Source organism: Mirounga angustirostris, unplaced genomic scaffold (genome assembly GCF_029215605.1).
Source record: "Mirounga angustirostris isolate CCGP_5_RB_7025 unplaced genomic scaffold, mMirAng1.0.hap1 SCAF_6, whole genome shotgun sequence".
Classification (NCBI taxonomy): domain Eukaryota; kingdom Metazoa; phylum Chordata; class Mammalia; order Carnivora; family Phocidae; genus Mirounga; species Mirounga angustirostris.
Genome location: NW_026991714.1, coordinates 127,680,190 through 127,697,100, shown reverse-complemented (window position 1 = coordinate 127,697,100; position 16,911 = coordinate 127,680,190). Strand labels below are relative to the sequence as shown.

The following is a 16,911-nucleotide window of genomic DNA, read 5'->3' as shown; positions in this document are numbered from 1 at the left end:
AAGCCTGGCTGGCTCTCTGACGCTTGTTTACTATTACTAGTTTATCTAATGGTGTACCTTCACCCATGGGCCATAACTTCCTCGGGCAGCTTACTCTCCTTTACGGTTGTGACTGAGAGAAGGAACCAGATGAATATGTGATGAATGAGAGAGTATTCCTGGCATGTATAGCTTGGACGCCAGGGACACCACAGCCTGCAGTGACGCCGTGCCCGAAGCTGGCACTCACTTTCAGGGAGAGTGTCTCTAAAGGCCATTAACCTTGAAATCTCAAGCACATCCCCTTGCAAAACCCCAGATGACTACATGTTATATTCCTCTGTATTTGCACTGTTCTCTCACTGGTGAGATCCTGGGAGAGAGGAAGCAATCAAGGAATTTTATGACATAATTGTCTGGTGTTGAGACAGGGTCCTGGAGAAGGTTGGTCCTGGCCGTGGTTGCTGAAATGGGGGAAGAGAATCCATTAGGTAATGACCCCTGTCAGGTGAACCCTAAGAGGACACTTATTTATTTTAAAGATTTATTGATTTATTTTAGGGGGAGGGAGGGGCAGAGGGAGAGGGAATTCCAAGCAGACTCCATGCCGAGCATGGAGCCCAACTCGGGACTCGATCTCATGATCCTGAGATCACGACCTGAGCTGAAGCAAAGAGGTGGATGCCTAATGGACTGCACCATGCTGGTGCCCCCTAAGAGGACCTTTAAACTGGTCCCGGATCCTGGGGCTCAGATCAGTAGGGTCAAGGACCACATCATCCATCTCTCACTATTGCCTTTTACGAGGTTCCCATACATGACCTTGGCCTCTCCTGGTCAGAGTTTTGTCCTCATTTGTCACCTGTGCGTAGTGGTAGAAATGGTAGCAGTATCAGCAAAAACTTGGGCTCCCCAAGTGTGCCACGGAAACACCTCTGGCAAGTCTTAGAGCACCGGGCAGACTTCTACAGTCTACTTTTACAGATGAAGAAACTCTTACTCAAAGACTAATATAACTTGCTCACAATCAGACAGCTGGTAATTGGCAGAACGACGATGGCGATCCAAGTCTTTGCTCCAAATGTGTGCTCTTAAAATCTGTTTTGAATAAATAATATACTCACGGGCGCCTGGGTGGCTCAGTTGGTTAAGCGACTGCCTTCGGCTCAGGTCATGATCCTGGAGTCCCGGGATCGAGTCCCGCATCGGGCTCCCTGCTCGGCAGGGAGTCTGCTTCTCCCTCTGACCCTCCCCCCTCTCATGTGCTCTCTGTCTCTCTCATTCTCTCTGTCTCAAATAAATAAATAAAATCTTTAAAAAATATATATATACTCACACAACACAAAATCCAAACAGTTCCAAACAGTGACGAGTCAGACTACCTTCCATCCTCTAGCTCAGGTATTCTGTTGCTCTCCCCAGAGAGCCAGAGCTATAATTTTCTTGGGTATCTTTCCTGAGCTTTTCTATGCATATTCAGACATATATATTCTCTCCCCACATAGCACATGTGGAGGGCAACCTCGCATGTGCCCTATTCCGCATCCTGTTCCTCGCACCTAACACTGTGTCTAGAGTTTGCTCCACATCCGCGTATTTAGAGCTGTCTCATTCATTTCATGGCTGTATTCTATTACACTGATAATTTATTGTCTTGGTCCTCTACTGATGGACATTGATTTGTTTCCGATCCTTGAGACTGCAAATAATGCTCCCACGAATATGTTGGTACACATGCCATTTCACACGTGTGCATATATAACACATCAAAGCCTCTTAAGGCTTTGATTGTTTGCTCATTTGTTTGTTTGGTCATTCGTTCATCTAGGCCCTGAGGACACCAAGATGAATAGGACCTGGTTCCCTCCTGGAGGGGTGTGCACCTTGGCAGAGATGGTGAACGGGGCATGGAAGAAGTACTGGCCGTTCTGCTTCTGGAAACTTGAGGCTGACAACTGGTCTGAGGAGTGACCTTCTGCAAGCTCCTGAAAGGATGCTGGGACTCATGTGGACCACACTCTTCTTCATGCCGCACTGTGCCCTTCCCAAGCCTTCCTGTGTATGGCAGTTTTCTGCCCCATTTGTCAGTCTTCATTTGAGTAGTGTTCAGGGAGGCGGGTTGGAGATGGTAGGAACAGGTGCAGAATGGAGAGCACCCGCTTGTGGATCTCTGTGAAGGCAGTGTGGGAAAACCCAGGATAGACAGCCTCTCCTGGTCTTCTGGTGCTCAGTTGGATACCCTCAAGACCCCTCCTTTGCCTCAGGTGGTAAAGGCATGGGCGAAGAGTCCTCCCAAATCCTGGCACCCCCTACTACAGAGTAGAGGCTCAATTTTAGAGGCATCCTGTGCCCTGGGCTTTAGGATGTGAAATAGGAGTCAGAGAAAAGGGAATTAGGAAAATAAAAACAAAAATGAAGGAAGGATCAGAGATGGAAAAAAGTAGGTCCACCAAAATGGGGATCACGCCTAGGGGAAAATTACAAAGACTGTACTTTCTTCATTCTCCAGGTTCACAGACCTCTGTCTGTCCCCAGACACCCCTCTCTTTGCAACTAAGACAGTGATGCTCAAACTAGCACCCAGTAAGTGGGGCTCAAATCTAGCCAAGTTGGGCAGGGCTGGCCCTTAAGGAGAGCTATCCCTGCAGCTCCTCCCCATTTGGGAAACACTGTGAGTTGGAATTATGGCCTGATGTAGCCTTATGGATCGGACCAGCCCCAAGAAAGACAGTGCCTCCAGGCCCCAGTCTGGCCCCTGGTTCTACTCCACATCCGGCCTGTCTGCTAACCACTGACAATGGCCATATCAAATATATCTACCTGTTCCATCAGCTGGGGCAGCTGAGTTCTGGGTCCCTGTCTTCTGAGACCAAAATCTCTCTGAAGCTGGCCTGGATCCTCACTTAGGAGAGGCAGGCAGGGCTGTGGGGATGCTTGCCTTGTATGGCCATGGTCATAGGGAGAGAGAGAGGGGATACAGATGGGAGGAGAAAGGAGTTAGTCCTGGTACTGGGAGCTTTTACAAGTTAGGGGTGTGGTAGGCAGTCTCTGTGATGGTCTCCAGTGATCCCTGCTTCCTGTGTAATCTCTTTCCCCTTGTAGAATCACCTCCCCTTGAGTGTGGGCTGTACCTAGAGACTTGCTTCTAATGAATAGAATATGGCAAACGTGAGAAATGTCACTCTTGAGATTAAGTTATGAAGAGACTGTATTCCATCTTGCTTGCTCTCTTAGGCTCTCTTGCTTACTTGCTCTGATGAAGCCAGCTGCCACGTTGTGAGCTGCCCTACGGAGAGACTCACATGGCAAGGAACTGAGGGAAGCTACCAGCAAACAGCCAGCGAGAAACTGAGGTCTTCAGTCCTCAGTCCAATAACCCATAAGGAACTGAATTCTGCCAACAACCATGTAAATGAACTTGGAAGTAGATCCCTCCCCAGTCAAGGCTTCAAATGAGATCACAGCCCCAGATGATACCTTGATTGCAACCTTGTGAGGGGAATGCACACTAGCAGAAGGTTGGATGAACATTTAATGGGCTAATTCGTAGTATCTACCACACCTTCCACTGAAAGTGGAACTCCATCCTCCCTCCCAGAAATTCCATGGACTCAACCCAGCTAGCCCATACCCACAACCCCCTTCTACCTTAGCCCTGGCCTAATTGTCTCAGGGAAGAAGGACCCTCCCTATCCTGCCAATTGTAAAGACATCTTATTTGTTTTAGTGAAATGTGGCCTTGTTCTCTGGGTACAACCAACGTTCAGTAATTCTCACTCTGCCTGTCCCTGAAATGCCAAGGTCAGGCTGGTGGGCTTGGGGTCATTGTTACCCAAGTCCCCAACTATTTCTGCCTTCACATAATAGGCCCTAATTAGGAAAGCCCCAGAACAGAGGAATCTTGGCTTATTGTCACTCAGAGGATTCTCCTCAATGCCGACCAGCCTTGGAGAACCTCAATCCTCGGTCCTCTCCAGGTCTTGTCTCCTAGTATCCTGCTGATGGAATAACGTGGTGGGGGGCAGTGGCCCTGCATTTCTATTATCCTAAGATGTTCTTGATCTCTGTGGATGGGAGAAGGAGCCCAGGAACAACTCTTATTAAGCACCACTTCTGACTCAGCCCTGAGACAGGCACTGGGACAGACTTGGTTATAACTCAGAGGCTGGCCTCTGGAGCTTATGGTCTCATGGGAGAAAAAGACAAGTAAATAAGCACTCACAAAACCTCATGATGAGTGTGACGAGAGACAAGTACCAAGGACATTTTGGGAACTGAGAAGAAAGTCTAATTCTTTCCTAAGGGCAGGGAAAGCTTTGCAGAGGGTAAGAGTTTACTGGGTCCTATGAAAGAGAAGACATTCCAGACAGAAGAAATGGCATGCACATGGCCAGGGCCATGTGAGAGAGGGTGGTGCACTCAGGGAATGGCACGCTATTTGGAGAGCTGGCACTCCAGTGAGACAGGGACACAGGAACCACTGAAAAACTTTTTATTTTTATTGACATGGAAAGATGTCCAAGATAGGTTATCAATGAATAAAGCAAGTCACATGAGAGTGTGTAGTGTGATCCCTTTGTATTCTGTGTTAAGGATATACCTATATAAGCACCTGCTTGCGTGTGAATGTCTGGAAACTTACTGAAAGAAAACACAAGAAATCAGCCCTTGAGGAGTTGGACTGGACTGGAAAGGAGAGGAGAGAAGAGAAAGGAGAAGAGGAAGAGGGGCACTCTTCCTTTTTACCCCATCCCACTTTGCACTGTTTGCATTTGCATTATTACACAAAACTGATATGTTAAAATAATTTAATGGGGGAAGTGATGTAGCCATATTTTCTTTACAGAAAGATCACCTTCACAAGATTTGGGGAACAATTTGAATGTGGGATGGATATTAGATGCTATTAAAGAATTATTGTTAATTTGAGCCACATATGAAAAGAATCTTATTTTTCAGAGGTAAATAGTATGATATCTGACATAAAAGGATTTCTAAGCCCTAGGGAGATTCAGCAAAAGCTGGACCCCATGAATTTACCTGTGTGAGTTTCTCCAGCAGTGCTCTGTGGCCTGGGGGAAAAGAAAGCATGCGGTGGTGATGTGGCTTTGGGCCTGGGGTTTGTCAGTGACATGGGTTAAATGCAAGGACAGGCTGCAGCTGGAGATGGGTTCTTGGCCATATGGAGGAGAAGGCGAGCCAGGAAGTCTCCAACCACAGGGAACAGCTGTGTGTATATGTGTGCTTGGCTACTCCACATCTGGACACACTCCAATCTGGGAGGAACCCCCCTTTGTGGGTGACTTGGAAGAAGGCAGAATCTCATCTGCCACTAGAAAAGCAAAGGGGCCAGAGCTTTCTCTTTCCATCCCACTATCTGCCAGCCTGTGGGCACACGACCCAAGTTAAGCCAACTAATGCTCCTCCCAGGGATGACTCAAAGATGCAGGGACAGGTGATAAGTTATTCAAAGTGGGAACACTGGGGAAGGAAACACAACACCTGCAGCACTGAGTGCTCAGTGGCAGAGACACCAATGTTCAGTGGGGACTTCCAGCCAGAATATTCTAGTGGTTTGACCTTGGCTGTATTTCTTGCCTTCCTAGTTCTTGAACACTGGTTCTTTAGCATTTATATGGATTCTTTGAGCTACCCAACTCTTTTTTTTTTTTTAAGATTTATGTATTTGTCAGAGACAGAGAGAGACATCAAGAGGTACACACAGCAGGGGGAGCACAGGCAGGGGGAGAAGCAGGCTCCCCGCTGAGCAAGGAGCCCAGGCAGGACTCGATCCCAGGACCCTGGGATCATGACCTGAGCTGAAGGCAGATAATCAGCTGACTGAGCCACCCAGGCGTCCCTGAGCTACCCAACTCTTTCCAAAAAAACTCTCTTTACTCTTTTATATTTAGGGTAGCCAAAGTTAATTTTTATGCTTGCTGCCAAGAACCCTAACTGGTACATAAATTGGTACCACACAAATGATGGCAGGTGAAAGATCATAAGGAGAGATGGTGAGTTATTTGGCTTAGTTAGGGCTATAGGTCTACTGGAATTCAGGAATGGGAATTCAGTGGCTTATGCCATACAGTACAAACCATCTATTAAATTATTGCTTGTGATCACCTAGAATGAAGTATCCACTGAGGACAGGCTTTAGGAGACCATAGGGAAAGGAGTACCTGCTTCTAAAACCACAGAACAGCTTCTAGAAGTTGGATAACAAGTTCAAGCCCTATTCCCTCAGCTCAAAATATTAACTTAAACCCATGGACTTCCTGTTGTTGCTGGAAAATATACCTTATTTCTTGTATCAACAGGGCTGACATAAATGAAAACCAATTTCAAGAATCTGATCTTAATGGTTCTTGAACTATAATGTTAGACAAATCATAGTCTTATAAAATTAGAACATTTGATTAGAAAAAAAAGGGAACCCCAAGAACCAGAACAGGGCTACATAAGAGACATTTAGAGGAAATCCCCAACTATCACTGAGCATCCCTCACCAGCTGAAGCAGCTCCTCCCCACTGTCTGGCAATGCCCTTCCCTTGACTGATGATGTGACTTCTCCTGAAGTTGCCTTGCAAGAGGACACCATTTATTTTCACGCTCCACCCCTCCTACCCAACATTTTCTTTAGATATGTCAAATCTCAGCATGCCAATTTTGGCGGGTGGTCCTGTTTGAAGGAGCACATTGTTGACAAACCTGGACTGCCAGCTGCCCAAACTAGAACACCAACTTCAGGATCTTTGATAAGTATGCATACATCAATCCATTCAGATTGCTCTAAGGTCACAACGTCACAAGCAGTATAGGCTCATAGGAATCTGAAGACAGATGAAGATAGGAACATTGGAGAAGATTTCTCCTGTGCAACTTGACCACCCACACATTATGTCCCTGAAAAGGGTCCCAGATGTTTCAATTCTCAAAGATCTTGGAAAGTGCTTTGGTGAAGGAAATAACGGAAGCACCAAAAAGCACTTTAGTAAGCCGTTCTCTGCAGGTTAGAGATGCTACCGAGAGATGGTGAGTGGCTCTCTGTTTCAAAGAAATGAATTGTGTGCTTCATTTATTTTTATTTTTTTAGAGGGGGGGAAGGGGAGAAGGAGAGGGAGAGAGAGGATCTCAAGAAGGCTCCATGCCCAGCACAGAGCTCAACAAGGGGCTTGATCTCATTACCCTGAGATCATGACCTGAGTGAAAATCAAGTGTCAGAGGCTTAGCCGACTGAGCCACCCAGACAACCCAAACTCTGTGTGCTTTAGACCAAGTAGCAACACTTAAGTAGCAGAGGCAAATGTCAATAGCACATTTGGCAGCAGAGGTCCCTGACCATTATAATTATTTTTGCTTCTTCTAACTAAGTGCGTGGAACTAAAATAGCCCATAAGGTGCCACTTGATCAGTATTTTTTTAATGGTAAAAAATGGTGAGTAGAAGTTTGAGTTGAGTTATTGTGGCAAAAACTACAAATTGTTTCCCAATATCTCTTTTCCCCTTCTCTCTCGTAGAAATAGGATCTCTGATTTTTAGCAGAACACACGGCTACCAAGAATAAAGACTACATTTCCCAGCCTCCCTTGCAGCTAGGTATGGCCATGTGACTAAGCTCCAACCAATAGGATGTGAATGACAGTAATATGTATAATTTCCAGATTGTGTCTTTAAAGGTAGCGGTTATATCCTTTTTTCCTCCTCTTTCTCCATCTTGCTGCTCAGAATATAGAAGTGGTTATGAGACATTTTGGAATGTGGACCAGGGCAATATTTTAGTGATGGTGACAAAACAAGCTAAAAAGGAGCCTAGGTCCCTGGATGGCCTTGTGAAGTAGAGACATCCTACAGCCCCTGGACAGCCTACATTTGGGATGTCATATAAGAGAGAAATAAACTCCCATTTTGTCTAAGTCTCTGTTATTTTAGGTCTCTGTTACTTAAAGAGTGAGTAACTAAGCAATGACGATAGATATAAGCCCCCAATGACAGAGAATGTAGGCATCTCTTTTGATTCCCAGACCTGAGTCATTTCACAGACCCAAAGCCCCTTAAGTAAAAGGGAAATTAAGCATTTGTAATGAGGAATTCTGTAATAACAGCACAATAATGTTCTTTAATAATTATAGCTACCATTAATTATGAACCAAGCACCATTCCAAGCGCTTTACATGTATTAGTTCATTTAATCCTCAAAACTTCCCTATAATTTATATGCCAAAAAAAGTTGATGAATACCTTGCAGCAGGTACAAAAATTAACTCAAAATGGATTATAGATCTAAATGTAGAATTTAAACTATAAAACATTTAGAAGAAACAGAAGAAAAGTTTTATGACTTTGGGTTACCCAAGATTTCTTAGTTATGACTCCAAAAGTATCCATAAAAGAGAAAACTGATAGACTTCATAAAACAATTTAAACTTCTACTCTTCAAGAAACACTGCTCAGAAAATTAAAAGACAAACCAACACACTGGAGGAAAATATTTGCAAAACACATATCTGATCCAGGATTTGTATCCAGAATATATAAAGAGGTCTCAAAACTCAATAAAAAGAAAGTAAGCAATCCAATTTTTTAAATCAGCAAATTATTTGAAGAGACACAGACATATGGAAAGATGATTAACATCATTACTCATTAGGGTAATATAAATTAAACCACAATAAGATACCATTACTTTAAAATGGTTAAGGGGTACCTGGGTGGCTCAGTTGGTTAAGTGTCTGCTTTTGACTCAGGTCATGATCTCGGGGTCCTGGGATTGAGCCCCACATCAAGCTCCCTGCTCGGCGGGGAGTCTGCTTCTCCCTTTCCCTCTGCCCCTCTCCCCCACTTGTGCTCAATCTCTCTCTCTCAAAAAATGAAATCTTTAAAAATAATTAATTAATTTAAAATGGTTAAAATTTTTAAAACTGAACATACCAAGTGTAGACCAGGATATGGAGTAACTAGAACTCTCATACATGGCTCATGGAATTGCAAAATGGCAGAGGCATTTTGGAAAACAGTGTGGCAGTTTCTTATAAAGCTATACATACATACATACTTACTATATGACCCAGCAATCCCCCCTTCTGAGTATTTACCCAAGAAAAAGAAAAATTATGTTGATACAAAACCTAAACATGAATGTTTATATTGACTTTATTCATAATTACCAAAAGCAGGAAATAACCCTAATGTCCTTCAACTGATGAATAGATGCTTAAACTGTGGTATATCCATACAACGCAATACTATGCAGCAACGAAAAGTAATGAATTACTGATACATGCAACAGCATGAATGAACCTTCACTGCATCATGTTAAATGAAAAAAGCTAGACTCAAAAGGCTACATACAGTATGATTCCATTTACACGACATTCTGGAAAAAGCAAACAATAGGAACAGAAGGCAGATCAAATGTTACCAGGAGCTGGGGATGAGGGAGAGACTGCCTACAAAAGGGTATGAGGGAATTGGGGGGGGGGGCAGGGAGGGTGATGAAAATGTTCTATATCTTGGTTGTACAAACTCCTTCTCACCCATCAGCGTGCAGCTGTAAGATCACCTCCTACAGGAAGTCTTCCCTGGTTGCCCCTCCCAAGCTAGTTTGGGAACACCTCCTACTGGTTTCACCAACAGTGGCATTCACCATACTATACTGTTATAATCTGTGAGTCTCCACAATGGTTACACAAATGGGTACATTTGTCAAAACTCAGAACTGCCCATAAAAAGGGCAAACTTTATTACATGCAAATTATATCTAAAATCTGACTGTAGGGGGGAAAACTACCCAATAAAGTAGGCACTACCATCCCATTTCTACAGTTTAAGAAACTAAGACACAGAGAGATTTCACACCCAGGCCAGCTCCAGATCTGTGCTCTTGACCACAGAACTATATTGAATTCCCCTACTGACCTTCCTTCAAGGAAGCCTCAACTATTCCCAGAGGAATTAAGACCTAGAGAAAGAACCATTTACCCTTTGAGAGGTTATTAATCACTGGCTTTCAGCTAACACAAATGCCCCATTAGTCAGAGTGGAGGCTTATGGTTGGCTCAGTCGGTTGAGCACCAGACTCTTGATTTCAGCTCAGGTCATGATCTCAGGGTCATGAGACTGAGCCCCATGCCGGGCTCCATGCTCAGTGGGGAGTTCGCTTGAGATTCTCTCTCTCCTTCTCCCTCTGCCCTTCCCCGTGCTCACTCTCTGTCTCTCAAATAAATAAATAAATCTTTAGGGACGCCTGGGTGCCTCAGTCGGTTGCCTCAGTCAGTTGAGCGTCTGCCTTCAGCTCAGGTCATGATCCCAGGGTCCTGAGACTGAGTCCTGCGTTGGGCTTCCTGCTCTGCGGGGAACCTGCTTCTCGCTCTGCCTGCCACTCCCCCTGCTTGTGCACTCTCTCTGACAAATAAATAAATAAATAAATCATAAATAAATAAATAAATCTTTTTAAAAAGCTATATCCTGGAGGAATTGCAAAAATTACACCATAAAAGACATTAAAAGTGAAGGGTGATGTTTCCTCTCACGTCTCCATTTAATTATCAGAGATGGTAGGACATGGATGAGCCTTGGAGAAAGTTCGTATTTTCTATGGCCCATCAGGGCGCTGTATGGGGCCTATAGCACGTCACAGTGGAGGCAGCTCTCATGGCCCAATAAAGAACCAAGAGCCTTTTTTTTCCCCTCAAAAGAAAATAGCTACAGGGTGCCTGGCTGGCCCAGTCAGCAGAGCATGTGACTCCTAATCTTCTCAGGGTCATGAGTTCAAGCCCCATGTTGGACACGGAGCCTACGTTAAAAAAATAAAGAAGAACATAGCTACTTACAGAAGAAGGCCTGGGTTTGCTATAAATCACTTGGTGTATATGAGCCACCAAGATGGACTGAGCCAGCTGCTATCTGGTCTACCTAGCCATGTGCTGGCTGTATCCTTTAGAGTCCATCAGGTAGAAATGGAATCTGTGGGATCAGGTCCAAGTAGGTCCTGAAGGCATAAGCAAGCATCCTATGCAGGCCACTCACCAGGGCCTGGACTAGGGTGAGGTGGACGACAGGCCTAAGGTGTAAATTTATTGAGGCCCTCACTCAGGTGCTGACCCAATATTTGCATGACCCTGACAGTGAGGGCCTCCTTACATTTTTTACCACAGGCAGCCAACTTGCCCGCCCCCCCCCACACTGTGATGTGCCACCCCTCACTCCACATCTCTGAGCCTATGGGGAATACCCTAACACCAGATGGCAGAAAAAGAAAAATTTCAAGTCTAATTTATAGTGCAGTACGCCAACCCTGGCCAGAAACGGCCCATTGCTGTACAGAAGAGAAGAGAAGGCTTCCCCGTGGGCAGAATGCGGAACAGTATCTTTTGGGGCTCACTCAGTCTGTAGGGAGAGGCGGCCCGACGTAAGCATTTGTATAGAGTGTATGGGCGGTGGCTGAATACAGATGGCAAGGACTTGAAAGGAAGGAAATTAAAGATTCTGGGGCAAGGAAGAGGAAGGAAAAAGCATAAAAAAGAATCTTTGGGGATGGATATAGAGTGTGAAAATATTTGTGTTTTAGGGAATTGGTCACTAAAAACCTCCCACTACAGAAAGCGTTCTTAATCATCAAGTGGAGATAACCCCCCCCCCCCCGCCCCGCCCAGATCTCAGTCTCCTATCCCAGGGAACCTCAGGGCCTGCTTTGGAACAGATGGCCCCAAGATGGAGATGAAAGCTCTGTATGAATGCAACATCTCACTGAAGCTAACCTGGTTACCATCACTACAAGATGCCCAAATTGCCAGCAGCAGCCATCAACCCCAAGTCCCCCATACTGTTCTATAACCCCAGGGAGACCAGGGAGCTATCCAGTGGATATGCCTTCACTGAGTGTCACCTGCCAATACTATCATCCATGGACTTACTCTATGCCTTATAACTATCTGATTTCCCCACAGCATGGCTTCTTAAGAATTCATTTTGCAGGGCGCCTGGGTGGCTCAGTTGGTTAAGCAACTGCCTTCGGCTCAGGTCATGATCCTGGAGTCCCTGGATCGAGTCCCGCATCGGGCTCCCTGCTCGGCGAGGAGCCTGCTTCTCCCTCTAACCCTCCCCCCTCTCATGTACTCTCTCTCTCATTCTCGCTCTCTCAAATAAATAAATAAATCTTAAAAAAAAAAAAAAAAGAATTCATTTTGCAGTTTAAAAAAAAAAAAAGAAGCTAATGTCCATGAGATTCACTGATCTTACTTATGTATCCCATCATCCAGAAGCAGCTGACTTTATAGATCCATGGAATAGTGTAGTAAAGACTATGGCTTGTCCCCTCACACTCCATCTCCCTTCCTCCTGAGCAAATGGTTGTCCACCCAGGGACTACATGTCCCAGCCTCCCTCATGGCTAGTTCTCCTCCATGGAATGTGGGTGGAATTGATAGGTACAGCTTCCAAGTCATCTTCTGAAAGAGCTTGCTTTGGAGTTGCTGCACCCTTTCCTTCCTGCGGCCAGGACTGGCAACTTTGGAAGGCACCTGTTGAGGCTGTCAGAGTTTCCTCATTAGCTTGGGTCTCTAGATGTGTTCACAGAGCAGAGCTATCTTTCTTCCCTAGTTGTAAGACAAAAATAAACTTTTATCTTGTTTGAGCCATTGTGTTTTTGGAGTCTTTTTAGAACAACTTAGAATTTTGTGATGGTGGGGTGCAGTACTTCAAGGAGGGGGTATATGCTTTGAACCAGAGATTAATATCAGGATGCTATTTCTCCCAGAGCTCCAGAAAGAGGGGTGGCACTTTCTACAAGTACCCATTGACCCCCTCATTTCCTGTGACTCTTGTTTCTGCTGCATTAAAGTTAGAGAGTCTTGGAGAGAAGAAAGTTCCCACCAGGAGAAACAATATTTTTACTGAATTAGAAGCAGAAATTGCTGCCTGGTCACTTACGGTTGCTCTTGCCAATGGATGGATAGATTAAAAGGGGATAGTGGGATTGGCGAAGGTGATTAATTCTGAATATCAAGGTCAATTAGGATTTTTACTCTACACAATAGGCAACAAGAAGTACTCATGGAACCAACTTGGGTTGCCTCCCAGTGCTGTTAATGTCCGGTGGTAAAAGTTAATGGAAGACCACCACAGCCTTCATAGGCAGGATCATCAAGGGCTCAGATCCTCAGGAACAAAGGCTTGCTTCTTCCCTGAGTAGAGAACACAAACCCGCTCAGGTGCTGGCTGAAGGCAAAAGAAACATGGCATGGAAAAAGGAGGAGGGATGTCATAAATACAAAATAGAATCTCATACTGCAGAAAGAAAGATAGGGGCTTTCACCTCCTAAACTTTATCATGGTAGATGCTTGTATATTTTAACTTACTTGCATTTTTCCAGTTTTTATTCCCTTGCTGTTGTGTTATGTATGATGATGATTAACCTTATAATTTGGTCTAGTCCACAGGTTGCAGAATACTGAGACAAGATTCCAACGGAACTAGAAGGGGAATAAAATAAAGATCCTGACCCCAACCTAGAGCTATGAGGTCTGGATTGTCTCCTTGGGGGCAAGTTGAATATAGTCTGTATGAGTGATAGATAGCAGCATATGTTGGATGGGAGCATTTTGTGGGGGAAAGGACTGTAAATTCAGAAAGAAAGGCACATGTGGATGTTGAGCCAAAGGGGTGGACTGTAGTGACATCATTTTCTTTTTTTAAAAAAGATTATCTATGTGAGAGTGAGAACAGAGTGAGCAGGAGAGAACACGAGCGGGCGGAGGGGCAGAGGGAGAAGCAGACTCTCCACTGAGCAGGGAGCCCCACCCTGGGCTTGGGCTCCATCCTAGGACCCTGAGATCATGACCTGAGCTGAAGGTAGACGCTTAACCGACTGAGCCACCCAGGCGCCCTGTGACATTATCACTTTCTTCTTTTTAAACCTAGCATCTGAACACTCTTCCTGATTTGGGAGACATTCCCCAAATGAGGTAAATATTGGTGGAGGAGTTGCAGCTTTTCATATAGAAACCTAAGGGACTATGTTTGTTCTCTCCCCATCTCTGACAGCTGGTGCCTGGACGTGTGTCCTAGAGTTAGCCAATCAAACGATCCCACAGAACGCTTGGAATCTTGAGGGAGTGAAGGTCCTAACGATGCAAGGAGACTAGAAATTATACACAGTGATGCCCATGCCCAGAGTCTAGTGATGGGGTGCCCGCAGCAGTGCCCTAATCAAGCTTTCCTGCCCCTTGACCCTGTGGTGTTTCCTAAAATGGATTTTCCTTAATTCTTCAGTCTTCCTGCCTCTCCTAGTATCCCTGCAATAAGTGAATTTTTCCCTTGAGTTAGCTGAACCCAGACTTACACACTGATGGGCTTGGGGAAAATCAAGTGTTCAGGGAAGGGGAGTATTCTCTGCAGGCTAGGGTTGAAAAGTACTCTCTGAACCTTGTGTAGGTGAGACAGGCTTCTGTCCTGTACTGGTTGGAAGGGGTTGATGTTTCCCCCAGGTCTCTTTTGTGGACTCGGGTCACTAAGAAGACCCATTTATCAGGACAACTGGGGTGGCTATTGACAGGTGCCAGGCCTGCGGCCCAGCGATCCAAAGGACTGGGCACTCCTACCGCCTACTCCTACCTCCAAGGGCCACAAAGGCAGAGATGTAGGGAAAGTTCAGCCCTCTGGAGCGGAGCGGTCAGGGCTGGGTTTGCTCTTCCCTTTCCCCTAGGATTCCTGCCCTTCCCAGGAATGTAACGAGGAGGCTGCAGCATTCACCGTGAGGACCCTCCCAGCCCAGCTGCGGGGCAGCTTCCCAGCCATACAGGCGCAGCTGTGCTTTCTGCTCGACGAAAACAACAGCACCTGGACTTCTCTCTCAGCCTGGCCCCGAGAGGAGCAGGACGCAGGTGGGACTGGAGAGGAGGAGGCTCTGGGTGGTGCTTCTTTGCATTCGAGAGCCACGTGGAAGTGCGCCTTTCTCCTTCCAGGTTGGAGCCCTGGAGCCCTCGCCCTTGTCCTCCTGGCCACTGGATGAATCCTGACCGGAAGGCCCGCACTCCTTCATGGGCTCCCAAGCGCTTACCTCTCTGCCTCTGGGCGCGTCCGGTTCCCGGGAGCCGAGGCGCGGTGCCACGTCCGGGCCGGTGGAGCGCGGCGCTTGAGTCTCTGCCCCAAACTCACGGGAGCGAATCTGCGGCCCGGGGTCCCGCAGTGGAGCGGGACAGGGCATGGCTCGGCGCCCCTTTCCCATCAATACTGGAGGGGAGTCGGGGGGCTGGTCCGGAGCCGGCAGAAAAAGCGAGGGAGCCGCGTCCTCTCCTGCCCAGGCCCGGGTCTTGTCCCAGGAAGCGATGCACCCACAGGAGCACCCGAGGGCTGGTCTCGAGAGGGCCGTGCGGCCTGGGCCTTGGGCCCTGGAGCGCAGGAATAGAAAGCAAGCCCTTCTCGGCCACGGCCCGGGGCGCCGCCTCCCGGGACACCCTCCGCAGCCCAGGATAGCGCAGGGCGGCGGAAGTCCCTCCCAGCCTGGCGCGCTCGGGCTCTCGCGGCGGAGCGGGGGGACCCGCCGCGGAGGAAACGGCCGGGTTTGCGGCACTCTCCGGCCGCCGTGGCGTCGAGGCAGCCAGGCCCGCAGCCCTCCCGGCCGGCGGAGTCCCGGCCAGAGCCGGGGGGAGGCTCGAGTCTGCCGACCGGTCGGAACCAATAGCTGGACGCAGGCGGCGTTTTCTTCCCGGACGGCCTGCCGGGCCTCAAAATGAGCGTCCGTTTCTCGTCCTTTTCGCACTTCTGGTAGATTGCAACCCGGCGTCCCCTGCCCGAGTGTCCTTTGCTGTCCGGGCGCCGACAGGCCGGACGCTTGTGAATCGTTTCCTAACCTTCCCGACAGAGCTTTCGCCCGGACGGGCGGGAGGCCGCGGCTCGCCGGGAGCGGAGCTTCCCCACGCCCTGGGCCGTCTCTGGCGCACCGCGGGGCCGCTCCCTGCAGGTGGCCGCTCCCCGGGCTCCTGTGAACTGGCAGCGACGCCCGGTGGCAAGCGAGGAAGCGAGGCTGCTGCGTGGAAGGGAGCGGGGAGCCCACCCCCCAGCGCAGAAGGCTCAGGGATTGCAGGGCGCCTCCTTTGAACTGGGAGCTCTGCTCAGTTTGCGCAACCAAAGGCCCCCAGGCCTTCCAAAGACCCGCCGCTTCAGCCGACTGCCTCTCGAGAAACATCGCGTCTCTCACACACCGCCGCCCCTCCGTTTTCTCTGCCCTACAAGCCTCTCCCACCGGGTCTAGGCCGGTTGCTCTCACCGGTCCTGTACACGGGCTGGAGGAGCCTTGGCGGGCCAGTGCCCTGCGAGCCTGTCGTGAAGGACCGCACCTCACCGCGCCCTAGGACAGTAGTTAAAAACGCAGAGGTGACTTGGGACTTCTGTGGGGTTAATAAACTGCCTTCTCTCCCTCTCCTCCTGCCCAGCCCTCAGCGGAATCCACCCCATTCGGTAACCGTGCCGCTCCTGTGCTGACCGGGAGGAGCCCAATCTCTGGCCTGAGATATGAAAGGGAAAGTCAAAGCCTGTGGATATTCCGAAATAGGTTCAAGAGTATCTGCCTGAGCGTCTGTGAGCTCGCAGGCCAGGCTCCTAACACGTGTGCCAGCCTGCTGGAGCTGGCTTCCCCTTGACGGCAAGGGAACCGGTGAAAGACCGCGCGAGGGCCCCTTAAGCGCTTTCCTGTGAACCCGCAGCATCCGCCCCGCCGTTTGTGTGCCGTCGGGTGGTGGCCCTGTGGCCCCTGGGAAACACATGGGTGAATGCACGCCCTCCTGCGTTTGCCTGGACTAGAGGCAAATGTGAGGGTGAGGTCTGGAACAGCAGCTGGTGTGTAACCAAGACCTCTGGGGGAACGAGGGGGTAAATGTCTAGACACGCAACACGACTGTCGAGCTGTGTGGACACGGGGTCTCAGGCTGAC

At 48.0% G+C, this 16,911-nt stretch overlaps 1 long non-coding RNA gene across 1 annotated transcript in view; it reads right to left on the bottom strand.

The window, feature by feature from the left end:
- The window catches only part of LOC135364795 (uncharacterized), a 29,679-nt gene extending 14,005 nt beyond the window's left edge, over positions 1–15,674 (bottom strand). Inside the window, exon 1 of the long non-coding RNA XR_010412552.1 lies at positions 15,040–15,674. This is a non-coding gene — a long non-coding RNA (uncharacterized LOC135364795). The remainder of the gene's footprint in view (positions 1–15,039) is intronic.
- Positions 15,675–16,911: the final 1,237 nt, after the last annotated feature.